Source organism: Notamacropus eugenii, chromosome 1 (genome assembly GCF_028372415.1).
Source record: "Notamacropus eugenii isolate mMacEug1 chromosome 1, mMacEug1.pri_v2, whole genome shotgun sequence".
NCBI lineage: Eukaryota > Metazoa > Chordata > Mammalia > Diprotodontia > Macropodidae > Notamacropus > Notamacropus eugenii.
In genome coordinates this window covers 571,844,918-571,857,941 of record NC_092872.1, presented here as the reverse complement: position 1 = coordinate 571,857,941, position 13,024 = coordinate 571,844,918, and the positions used below count along the sequence as shown (strand labels likewise).

Genomic DNA, 13,024 nt, shown 5'->3' with positions numbered 1-13,024 from the left:
TAAATTAGGGTCAAGAAGAAATGAGTTAGAGCATAAGAAATTTCTTACTTAGCCTCTTCCTTTTAATTTCTTTGGAGATGTATATTGAAAACCTTACCAGTCATATATAATTTTTAACATAGCTACATAGGGATTGTTGAATGTATTCCAAGGAATAAATCTAGAATAATTTATTGAATACCTGCCATGTACCAGATACTACAGAAGATGATGGAGATAGAAATATGTAAGCTACTTTCATGTAGCTTACTATCTACTATCCATTTATAGGAAACTAATGTAATGAGAATTAAAGAGATAACAGTGACATCATGAAGACCTAGATTCAAGTCTCTTTCTGTTACTTACTGATTTTAAGTTATTTAACCTCTCTGTCATCCCAAGCAACTCTAAATGAGATGGTATTGCTCTGACTTTGTAGAGGAAATCCCTCACACAAACACAAAGGTTAATAACAAATAATAATAAAAAAGTTTTAGTGATTGAAAAAAGCATAGACATGGTAAGTAGGGAGGTAGCCTTAGAATTAAAAAGACGTGAGTTTGAGTGCTGCCTTTGACATAAACTGTCTCTGTAATCATGTGAAAGTTGCTTGATCTCTTAGTGCCCCCAAGCAATTGTATAAGATTTTAAGTCACAGAAGAGTTTAGAGTTCATTAACCAGTCGCTGTCAATAAACATCTCTTAAGTGTCTACTGGGGATATCAATCTAGTGATTATAGACGAATATTATAAAGAACAAAGTCTAAATGAATATTTTGAAAATGTATAGGAAAATTATTCTTGATATTGACTTGAGAGTCAATGGAGGGATATCTCCATACAGTCAATACGGGGAGAAGGGTGATTCAGGCTGGACAACAACAGTGGTTCCTGAAAAATGCTTCATTCAACTGTAATGGTTTGGTACTTGTAGGATTTGGAGAGTTAGTTCCTTAGAGGATACTATATGTTAGATTAACGACCTTTGGCAAATCATTTTGACTCATCTGGCTTTGAGGAAACTGTGTTTCCTTAGTATAATGTAACCTTGGGCTCAGCTCAGATCCCAGCTTTCCAGAATCCAAGTTCACTATCTACCCAATATGTCTCCCAGATATCCTTTCCCCAGATGGACTTCTTATGAGGACAAATGCTGTCTAAATTTTGAAGATGTATATCCGTTACGTATCAGAGTTCTAAGATAGGGTAGCTAAGATTTCATAACATATAAAATGGCCATGTTGACTATTCCTATCACTGGCTAATGACAGCCTATAGGTGTATTAATTTTTCTTCATGATTTTCAAATTTTCTTGTCTTTTCATGCTCAGTCTGTGACAAACCTCAAAGTGTTAAATAATGTAGTATTAATCACACACACACAGTGTACCCTTTTATAGGGACATTTTAAAATGAGAAATAAATTTGTACTTGCCTTGTTATTTCAAAAAGTAGGTCATTTTTAAAAAATCATACAAATGTACACAAATTATACTTCTTTAGAACTATTCATCTTACCGAATATTGCTTAAAACAACACATTGTGCAATTTTTGCATCACTGCATTATGCCTTAAAGCTAAACAATAAAAAATATTAAAAAGAAAAAATGTTTTAATATTTCCTCAAGTTTAGCCTCCTTTAACATCAACACTGAATAAGGATGTGTGAAACCTGAAGTCCTTATAGAAGTCATAAGTAGGGATGCCATTTTAATAAGGCATAATTTAGGTCTCTGCCCACTTGACAAGCTTTAATTAAATAATAATTCCCCATTCACCCTGAGACTTATTGTATGTGCAAAGTAGTGTTTGTTGCATAATTAATAGCAAGGGCCAAATGTATTTTTGGAAGAATCATTCCACTGGAAGAAAGGAAGTTGGTTAAAAGAATTCATTGCTTAGGGTCTCTTTAACCCTGGATTTATTCTTTTTTGTTTCTTTATATTTAACATTTCCCTGTTTCCTCAGCTCTTTCCTCCTTTCTTTCTTCCCTCCCTTTCTTTTTCCTTTTCTCTCTTCCATCTTTCCTCCCTCCCTTCTTTTTTATTCCTTTCTTCCCCCTTTCCTTCTTTCCTTTCTTCCTACATTTCTTCTCTCTTACTTCTTTCATAACTCCTTTAACCTTTCTTCCTTTTCCCCTTTTATCTTTCTTATTTTTTTTCAACATAGGACCCAAACAAATTTGTTTTCTTGTGACTAGTTAATTAAATATATTTGGGGGCTCATTAATCAGGTATTTCAATGGCTTCAATAATTCTTAGATTTAGAGGAAAGAATTTATGCACAAAAATCAAAAACTTGTTTTAAATAATTATCAAGGGAAGTCAATTCCATCTTTATTATCATTTCTATCATAAATACTCATTTTAAAATGTCCTTGTATTTTTGTACTTTTTGAAAATAACTTCCTCTTATACAAAGGAATTAGCAATTTGGAGATAGATATTTTTAAATAATAAAGTGGTTATACCAAGCATTAGGAGTAGTTATGAAATTCATTGATGTAATTTATATGCTTTTAATTGAATTTTCTACCTCTCCTTATACTTAGTCAGTTAATCTGGTACTGAATAATTTATATACAAATTTTATATTTGATAAAAAATTAAAAGGAAATTTCATATATATTGTTTGGAAAAATGACAGATGAACAAGGTAGAGAGACCGCTAAAACTTTGGGCATAGCATGGGGAACAATTTGAAGAAATGTATGAAGGCAGCATGGGACATAGTCAGAATGAGATTTTGAGGACATCCACTTTCAACTGTAATGTACTATACCTGTAGAAGTTTAAACATACAATATGTACGAAGACTGGAAAAGTTGTCTAGAGCCTCATTGGGAAGGATTGTGAATGTCAAGATCAGAGGTATTTACTGTGTTTCATTGAAAGTGGGGAATCATTGAAGATCTTTGAGTCCTGATCTTAGTGATACATTAAGAAATAAATTCAGACTGTGATGAGAATGATGTGTTTAATAAGAAATAGATCAGATATGAGAATACTGGATGACTATTAGTAATCTCTAAAATATGGAGGCTACTAGATGAAACTCTGTTAGTAATCTCCAGAATATAGACGCCCATAAGCCTTGTCCACTGGATAATACAAGGACCAATATCTATAGTTTGGCTAAAAGGAAAGTAAAATGAGTAGAATTATGTAGAAATAATATAGTAGAATGCTTTTCACAAACCCTAGAAAACCACAAAGAATCAGGGGAAAAATAGGCTTTGTGTTCTGATGACCTAGCCTCCTTGAGGGTAATGATAGTTTGCATGGTCTACAAAATTTGTGGTATCATAGATCTGTGCTATTTTTGTGGGAAGTAAATATAAATGGAAGATGACAGAGCAATTATGTTGGTTAGTGAAATTGAAGTCAGAACCAGGCTTTTTTTTTTTCCTTTGGTCTATGCAGAAAGGTTTTTGCGGACTCTAGTGTTCTGAAGTATGAAAAAATGTTATTGCATACTATTTCCTTTTTATTTATTTTGCTGTTATTTATATAGTTTGAATGATGTATTTGGAAAAGTTTCCTCAAAACTTAAAAAGAAAATTATTTGTATTTTACTAATGAGGCAGCTAGGTAGATGAGGCAAGACCTCAGTTAAAATCCTACCTCAGAAACTTACATACTATGAGACTGGACAATTCAAATAAAAATTGAGCTTCAGTTTTTTCATCCGTAAAATGAGTATGATAATAATTACTACTTCACAGAATAGTTGGGAAGATCAAATCAAATATGAAAAAAAAAATGTAATCTTTGTAAACCTCAAACCATGATTTAACTGTCAGTTGGTTTCAACCCAATGTAAGGGCTTGGTGGGGAGTGGGAGGGAGGAACAACTCCCTAACAAGAAAGCTATCTACAAGTGTAATAACTTGCCTGGAAAAGTAATTGTTTGCTCTTCTCATTAAAGATATTTATTTTATGGTTGAATTACCATTTATACATGTTGTAGAGGGATTTTATTTCCACTATGATTGGAGTAGATGAAACATTGAAGTCCTTTCTACCCTAAATTTGTGTGATTCAATGTATCTGTTATCTGATAAAATAAGTTTTCCAAGTAATATTATTTTAAATATTCTGAGTGCATTTTTACCTACAGTATTTTGGCATACTCTAATACTGCCTAACGTTCTTTAAAGTTTATGGAATGGCTAACTTCTTTATGGTTCTCCAAGATAGGTATGACAATGGGTACCTATGGGCAGCTAGGTGGCCAGATGGATAGAGCTCTGAGCATGGAGTCTGGAAGACATGAGTTCAAATTTATATACAGATTAGCTGTGTGACCCTGAACAAGTGATTTTAACTCCATTTGCCTCAATTTCCTCATCTGTAAAACGGAATAATAATAGCACCTACCTCCCAGAATTGTGAGGATCAGCTGAGAGAAATAATATTTGTAAAGTGCTTAGGATGCTCCCTGGCCCATAGTAAACATTATGTAAATGTGAGCAGTCATCATCATCATTAATATCATTATTGTAATTTTTATTAATATAACCAATGAAACTTAAAATGGAATAGGATTGTAGAGAAGCATGATGGTGATTCTGATTTTATCTTTGAGGGATATTCTCAGTAAAAGAGAAGCAAAAACAAAAAAAAATATATTCAGGGACATGGTGCTCTCATGTTTAAATATCAGACAAAGTAAAAAGGGAAGATTTTCTCTACATTCCAATGGCTAGCTGTTTAAAAAAGACTACATGTAGCCTTCCTTATCATGGTAATAGATTATACTTGTAATACACTTGAGATAAGGCTTTTAAAGTGCTCCACAAAATTCAATTAAGGCTTACTGAATTCTTCTGAGGTCTGCAATTTCCTCAGCATACAGGTGCACAAATCTTTTCTATGGACAATGACATGGAGGTTAAGTGACTTACTCACTTTTATGAAGTGTGTCAGTAGAAAAGCTAAGATGACATTTGAGAAGTCCAGTCTTTTCTTTAATCCACCCTTCTCTGGAGATGGACCCATTGCATAGTATATTGCACAATACCTCTCTCCCAGGCTCCAGGACAAAGAGAATACTGAACACAGTTCTAAAATTAATTATAGCCTTTCAAAGTTTCTTTTGTGGGGGCAGAAGGTGTAATGGGCAACGTTTTATTTTTCCAAAGCTTTTTTATTATTTTTCCCATGAAATTTTTCAATAGATGCTCAGTCAATTGAAAATCCTTTTTATAATCATTAGAATTTGTATATATTAACTCCCCCTCCACCCCTTCCACCCCCTCCACTTTGTGAAGACCATTTGAAAAAGCACTTTAAACATGCTATGGTTTTACTAAATGTTCATGAATCTCTATTTTTAGATCAAAAGCATATATGTCTCACCAGAGATCATAATACTGTTATACCTTTAAAACTCCATGATTCCCTAGGCTACCTAAATTTATTCTTAAATAATCCTTGTTAATCTTATGTATACTATTCAACTCCCCAACCAGCCATTTATGTCAAATAGAATAAGTTGAGAAATTATCTCTGGAGGAAAATCCAGAGCTGCTTTCACCAGAGCTGCATTGGGTTGAAACACGAGGGATATACTGAGCAAATGATTTCCAGATTACTTGACCTGAGCTAAATATAGACATTTATCTGAAGGAATGTCTTGCCAACTGAAACTTAGGTAATAGGTAATATGTTTTGTTGGAGAGAGCACATTGTTTAAAATTTATTTTCAGAACACCTGGTTTGCTGCCTTTTAAGAGGTGTTTTATTACACTGAAGGAAAACTCATGAAAATAATGAGTAAATTAGAGCAAGAATAGGTATCCATTAAGTTTTCAGGGATACACTGGGATTTCTGTTCCGTTGAATATACATTGGTTTGATGGAATAGACTTGAATCAATGTAAGACAATTATACGTTTTACTCATTAATAAACTAAAATTAAAGGGAATCTGACAGATCATTTTAAAAAATATTTTAGAGCATATTTTGACTTGATTTTTATCATATACATACATGCCCAATGAATAATATGTATCAACATTTTCAAAAAATTTCAGTTAACTATTTGTGTTCATTATTAATAATATTAATAGATGAAGAAAATATGAATGAGAAAGCATTTATTAGGAGTTATCTATGTGCCAAATATAGAGAGAATGAATATGATAGTATATAAGAGCTAATTTTAAAGCCACAAAGACATAGGCTCAAGTCCCACCTTTGACATATTCTGTGTGACTCTGGGAAAGTAATTTAACTTTGACACTAGGCAATTCTTTAAAACATAAGTTTCCTAGAAGCTGCCAACTTTCATTGATAAACTGAGTTGCAAGTGAACTACTATCTATTAAGCATTTACAGTGTGATAGGCACTATGTTAAATGATGTGGATAAAAGGAAAGGCAAGAAAAAAAGAACAGAACAAAAGAAAAATCCCCTACTCTCAAGGATCTCAGTCTTATTTAGGAGACAGTATGTATACAATGAGGTGCAAATAAGATTATATACATACATACATACATATATTTATATATATATATACACACATACCCACACATATATGTATATAAAACGTGTCTGCATGTGATACACTGAACATAATCTCAGAGGGATCACATTATAGTTAAGGAACAAGAAATATTTGTTGCAGAAGTTAGGAGCTCAGCTAAGGCTTGAAACAAATCACAGAAATCAGGAGGCAGAGATGCAGAACAAGAAATTGAAGACAGCCAAAAAACAATGCCAGAAATAGAGTTGGAATGTTGTGTGGTGTGCCAGAATGCTAATGTCACTGGGTCCCACAGTATGTGGATGGGAATAAGGTATTAAAAGGCTAGAAAGATAAGGAGGATCTTCAATATATAAAGGACTTTAAAAGACAAACAGAAGAATTTATATTTGATCCTAGAGGCAATAGAGATCCACTGGGTTGGTTAGGTTGTCAGTCTGGATTATGAGAAAGATGAATAGTATCTTCAACAGTAATAGGAAAGTCAGTAATAGGGGAAAATTTGCAGGAAATATAATGAGTTTGGCTTTTAAAGATATCTATGAGACATTCATTTTGAGATATAATTCTTTTTTTTGAAATATTTTTATTGTTATTTTATTTGTTTTCGGTATTCTACAGTTTTTTATATATCTTAGATTTTTTTCCTCTCCCTCCTCTCCACCTTCTACCCTCCCTCCACTCCCTCCCTGAGAGGGTATTTATATACATACATTCCTATTAAATACATTTTCATCTTAGTCATGTTGAATAGAATAATTAAAATGAATGGGAGAAACCATAAAATAAAACAAAACATAATACAAAAGAAAATGGTCTGCTTCATTCTGTGATCCAATTTCATAGTTCGTTCTCTGGATGTGGAAGGCATTTTGCCCTGAGTCCATTGGGAATTTTTTAATTCCTTGTATTGCAACGAAGTACTAAGTCTATGAGAAAAATTCCTCATGCTGTTGCTATGTACAAAGCTGTGCTCCTTTCACTCAGCATCAGTTCATGTAAGTCCTTCCTAGCATCTCTGAAGTCTTCCTGTTCATCATTTTGAGGTACAATTCTTCAGATCACCTGAGTTGTTGTGGTTGTTGTTTTTTAATTTATTTATTTAACTTTTAACATTCATTTTAACAAAATTTTGGGTTACAAATTTTCTCCCCTTTTATCCCCTCCCGCCCCAAACACCAAGCATTCTAACTGCCCCTATGACCAATCTGCTCTCTCTTCTATCATCCCTCTGTGCCCTTGTATCCAACTTCTCTTTTGTCCTGTAGGGGCAGATAGCTTTCTATACCCCTTTACCTGTTTTTCTTATTTCCTAGTGGCAAGAACATTATTTGACAGTTGATCCTAACACTCTGAGTTCCAACTTCTTTACCTCCCTCCCTCCCTACCCCTTCCCTTTGGAAGGCAAGCAATTCAATATAGGCCAAATCTGTGTAGTTTTGCAAATGACTTCCATAATTGTTGTGTTGTATAAGACTAACTATATTTCCCTCCATCCTATCCTGTCCCCCATTACTTCTATTCTCTTTTGATCCTATCCCTCCCCATGAGTGTCGACCTCAAATTGCTCCCTCCTCCCCATGCCCTCCCTTCCATCATCCCCCCCACCCTGCGTATCCCCTTATCCCCCACTTTCCTGTATTGTAAGATAGGTTTTCATACCAAAATGAGTGTGCATTTTATTCTTTCCTTTAGTGGAATGTGATGAGAGTAAACTCCATGTTTTTCTCTCACCTCCCCTCTTTATCCCTCCACTAATAAGTCTTTTGCTTGCCTCTTTTATGAGAGATAATTTGCCCCATTCCATTTCTCCCTTTCTCCTCCCAATATATTTCTCTCTCACTGCTTGATTTCATTTTTTTAAAGATATGATCCCATCCTCTTCAATTCACTCTGTGCACTCTGTCTCTATGTGTGTGCGCGTGTGTGCATGTGTGTGTGCACGTGTGTGCATGTGTGTGTGTGTGTAATCCCACCCAGTACCCAGATACTGAAAAGTTTCAAGAGTTACAAATATTGTCTTTCCATGCAGGAACATACACAGTTCAACTTTAGTAAGTCCCTTATGACTTCTCTTTGCTGTTCACCTTTTCGTGCTTCTCTTCATTCTTGTGTTTGAAAGTCAAATTTTCTTTTCAGCTCTGGTCTTTTCATCAAGAATGCTTGAAAATCCTCTATTTCATTGAAAGACCAATTTTTCCCCTGAAGTATTATACTCAGTTTTGCTGGGTAGGTGATTCTTGGTTTTAGTCCTAGTTCCTTTGACTTCTGGAATATTCTTTTCCATGCCCTTCGATCCCTTAATGTAGAAGCTGCTAGATCTTGTGTTTTCCTGATTGTATTTCCACAATACTTGAATTGTTTCTTTCTAGCTGCTTGCAATATTTTCTCCTTGACCTGGGAACTCTGGAATTTGGCCACAATGTTCCTAGGAGTTTCTCTTTTTGGATCTCTTTCAGGCGGTGCTCTGTGGATTCCTTGAATATTTATTTTGCCCTCTGGTTCTAGAATCTCAGGGCAGTTTTCCTTGATAATTTCATGAAAGATGATGTCTAGGATCTTTTTTTGATCCTGGCTTTCAGGTAGTCCCATAATTTTTAAATTGTCTCTCCTGGATCTATTTTCCAGGTCAGTTGTTTTTCCAATGAGATATTTCACATTATCTTCCATTTTTTCATTCTTTTGGTTTTGTTTGGTGATTTCTTGGTTTCTCATAAAGTCATTAACCTCCATCTGTTCCATTCTAATTTTCAAAGAACTATTTTCTTCAGTGAGCTTTTGAATCTCCTTTTCCATTTGGTTAATTCTGCCTTTGAAAGCATTCTTCTCCTCATTGGCTTTTTGAACCTCTTTTGCCAATTGAGTTAGCCTATTTTTCAAGGTGTTATTTTCTTCAACATTTTTTTGGGTCTCCTTTAGCAGGGTGCTGACCTGCTGTTCATGCTTTGACTTCATGTCTCTCATTTCTTTTCCCAGCTTTTCCTCCACCTCTCTAATTTGATTTTCAAAATTCTTTTTGAGCTCTTCCATGGCCTGAGCCCATTGGGTGGGCTGGGACACAGAAGCCTTGACTTCTGTGTCTTTGCCTGATGGTAAGCATTGTTCTTCCTCATCAGAAAGGAAGGGAGGAAATGCCTGTTCACCAAGAAAGTAACCTTCTATAGTCTTATTTCTTTTCCCTTTTCTGGGCATTTTCCCAGCCAGTGACTTGACCTCTGAATATTCTCCTCACACCCACCTGGACTCCTGATCCTCCCAGCCAGCGCTTGGGGTCTGAGATTCAAATGCTGCTTCCAGTCTCAGGGCTTTTGGCGGGGGCAGGGCTGCTATTCAGTGTGAGATTAAGTTCAGGTGTTCAGGTCAGGGCAGGGCTGCCTCACAGGCTCTTTTCCCTCAGGGGGTTTATGCAGAGACCTTCAACAATGGATCCAGGCTCCTGCCTGCTTGGGGAGCCCTGGTCTCCTCCCGCCTCCACTGTTGCCTCCCGAGGGGGCCTGAGTTATGGGGGCACCCCACTCCCCTCTCGACCCGCCAAAGAGACCCTCTCACCGACCCCCGTCACCTGTGGGTGGAGGGACCTGCGCGGCCGCTGGAGATCCTGTCCCTGAAACCTGCTCGGATCTGTTCCTCTCGGTGCTGCGGCTGTGGCAGAGCTGGGCTGGGCTCTGTGTCCGCAGCGCGATGGACCTTTTGCGAGAGGTTTGCAGGTCCCTCTGGAACAGAAATCTCCTTCGCTCCACTGTTCTGTGGCCTCACTGCTCCAGACTTCGCCGTGAGTTACTTTATACAGATGTTCTGTGGCTTGTGGGTTTGGAGCTATGTGTATGTGCGTCTTTCTACTCCACCATCTTCGATCACCTGAGTTGTTAGAGTCATACAAAAAGATCTGAGAATCATCTGCAAAGAGATGGCAATTGAACCAATGGGAGCTGATGCAATAACTAAGTGATATAGTATTGGGAGAGAAAAGAAGAGGGCCTATGACAGAGCCTTCAGGGATACCCAAAGTTTGTGGGTATGACCTGAATGAAGATCCATCAAAGAAGCCTAAGGAACTGATAGAGTGGTAGGAGGAAAACCAAGAGGAATATCCATGAATCTAATTCTTACATTTGTTCTTTAAAATGTCTAGCACTGTGATAAGCACCAGGGATGCAAATAAAAAAGTAAAGGCAATGTCCTCACACTTACATTCTAATAGAGACAGATAACATACATAGGCAACTCATATCTAAGGAGAGTCAAAACACAGAGGAGTAGATAGAGTCAAACTTTCCAGGAAACATGGCAATATTCATTTAATTATAGTTTCAGATGTGAAAAGAGAAAAGTGTCACATGGACTTTAAGCATAGCAGGAAAGTTGCTAGCAAGAAAATGACTGGGAAGTAAAGTGTAGCATGTCTGTAGCCAGCCTAGAGGTAGTGGACAACTAATCAGGGAAATCAGGGAGTAGATAATACTCAATGTATTTAGGGTCTCACTAACAGAGATCAAAATCCATTCTAACCTTCATTCCAATAATTTCACATAAATTTCACATAAATCCTCCATGATGAGCCCACCATGGGGCAAAATTAATTTTTGATGACTCACAAAAGTCCATTTGAGGATTTTCACTCAATTATTGACGTGGTGTATTTGGTAGGAAGTACTTATTAGAAGGTGATAATTGTTGGTAGCAGAAGAGACCATAGCATACTTTTTTCTTGATATTGCATTTTCACAATTATCCAATCTTGTACATATTCTAAATGATTGAAATACTGTCCATATAAAATATAAACATTATGTATAACATAATATATAATATAATGATACTTTTTTCGGGTAGACACTTCTGTTAATCCATATCATTATCAGGAAATCCTTTTGAAATATAAAGTACTTCTAACCAATTTTTGGCTGTCTTCTGATTTTTCTCTCAACATGTCTATATCTCTCATCAGTCTATATTTACTCCAATCATCTCACACTGATCCCACTGGTATCTGGGCAACACATCTCTTGTCTCCACATTCTGCCTCCAATGCCTTGACTCTGAATCTGCTTAGCCAGAACCAAATATATACCTTAACCTTATTGATGATCTTACTTCTATATATAGATACTACATATAATATCTATTTACATCTCTCTATCCATTTCTGTGTTACAGTTTATGCGTCTTGATAGAAGGACAATTTGTTTCCTTTTATTTGTTTTCCTAGTATTTAGCATAGTGTGCAGAATGTTTGATAGCAGTGCCTAGAACATAGGAAATGATTAATAAATATTTGTTAATTAACAGAAAATTTTTTTTTTCATTCATTCATTCTTTACAGCCTGATATAACAAATAGCTCAGATTTTGGAAAAAAGGTTTAGGTTCATTTTCCTATTTTAAAAAACAGTTGATATAACAAAAATCATCTAAGGGATAAATTCATATGGGGCTAGTTGAAAGAGAACACCAACTAAAACGTGAGGGACCAGATAATATGAGCAGTCATCCAAGTGAAGATAAAATGAAATAGTTGTTTAACTCCTGGGATATTTTGCCCATTTAAAATCATTAAATGGTGGGAAAAACATTAATAAAACTTTTTTATCCTATCAAATATTTGCTATATTTCAGAGGAGAAAATAAACAAGAAAAGAAGAAATCTATTGAAGAGACACTGAAAAAATAATTTGATAAGTTTAAGGAAGTCAAGATTTAGGAAATTCTGCATCTAGGTTGAAGCAAAAGTCATAGAATTCTGTGGTGATAAAGAGAGCAGGTAATGAATGGAAAATAAAATGATAAGTAACCTGAAAATCTCTGAGAAAGGTACCACATTTGAACTCTTGCCACTTGCAGTAGATCATTTACATTTTCAACGCCATAATTTATCTAAGAACCTATTAGTATTCATGTCAGCATTTAAGTTGTCAAATGCTCATCTTGTAGGTGACTAAATGCGAAGTTAAATGTTCAAGTATTTGGAGTAGGAATGGTGTGAGGCCAGAAGGAGTGGAAATCCAAACAAGATTCACCATGTTTCTTGACCATACCAGAAAATAAAGAAAATGGAAATTGTGCTGATGTGCTTTTATTCTTTTAGCTCTTGTAATCAAAAGAATTATGGAATTATACATTTTTCAGGAATAAGCAAGTATAAAATGAAGGCTTAAAATAATATACACTCAGATTTCATTTCTTATTGTTATAAAGTTGATAAAAAGTAATGGATGGACACTCAAGAGAGGCAGATTTTGGTTCATTATAAAGAAAAGCTGTCTAAAGATCATAGCTCTTGAAGAGTGAAGTTGGTTGCCTTAGGGGATACAGGTTTTCCTGTCATTTGACTTCCTTGAGAGAGGGCTAGATAATAACTTTTGGAGTATATTGAAACAAATTCCAATCTGGATTCTATTGTGTGGTTTCTGAGTTCTCTTCCAAACTTGAGATTCGCACATGAATATAAATATATATATATGTACACACACACATATTTGTGTGTGTCTGTATGTGTGTTTGTGTATATATATACATATATATGTATTACGTATGTATGTATACACACAGATA

At 35.4% G+C, this 13,024-nt stretch overlaps 1 protein-coding gene across 1 annotated transcript in view; it reads left to right on the top strand.

Annotated features, from left to right (window-relative positions):
• CSMD1 (CUB and Sushi multiple domains 1) overlaps positions 1 to 13,024 on the top strand; it is a 2,598,423-nt gene that overhangs the window by 604,030 nt on the left and 1,981,369 nt on the right. The gene's annotated exons all lie outside the window — the stretch shown is intronic.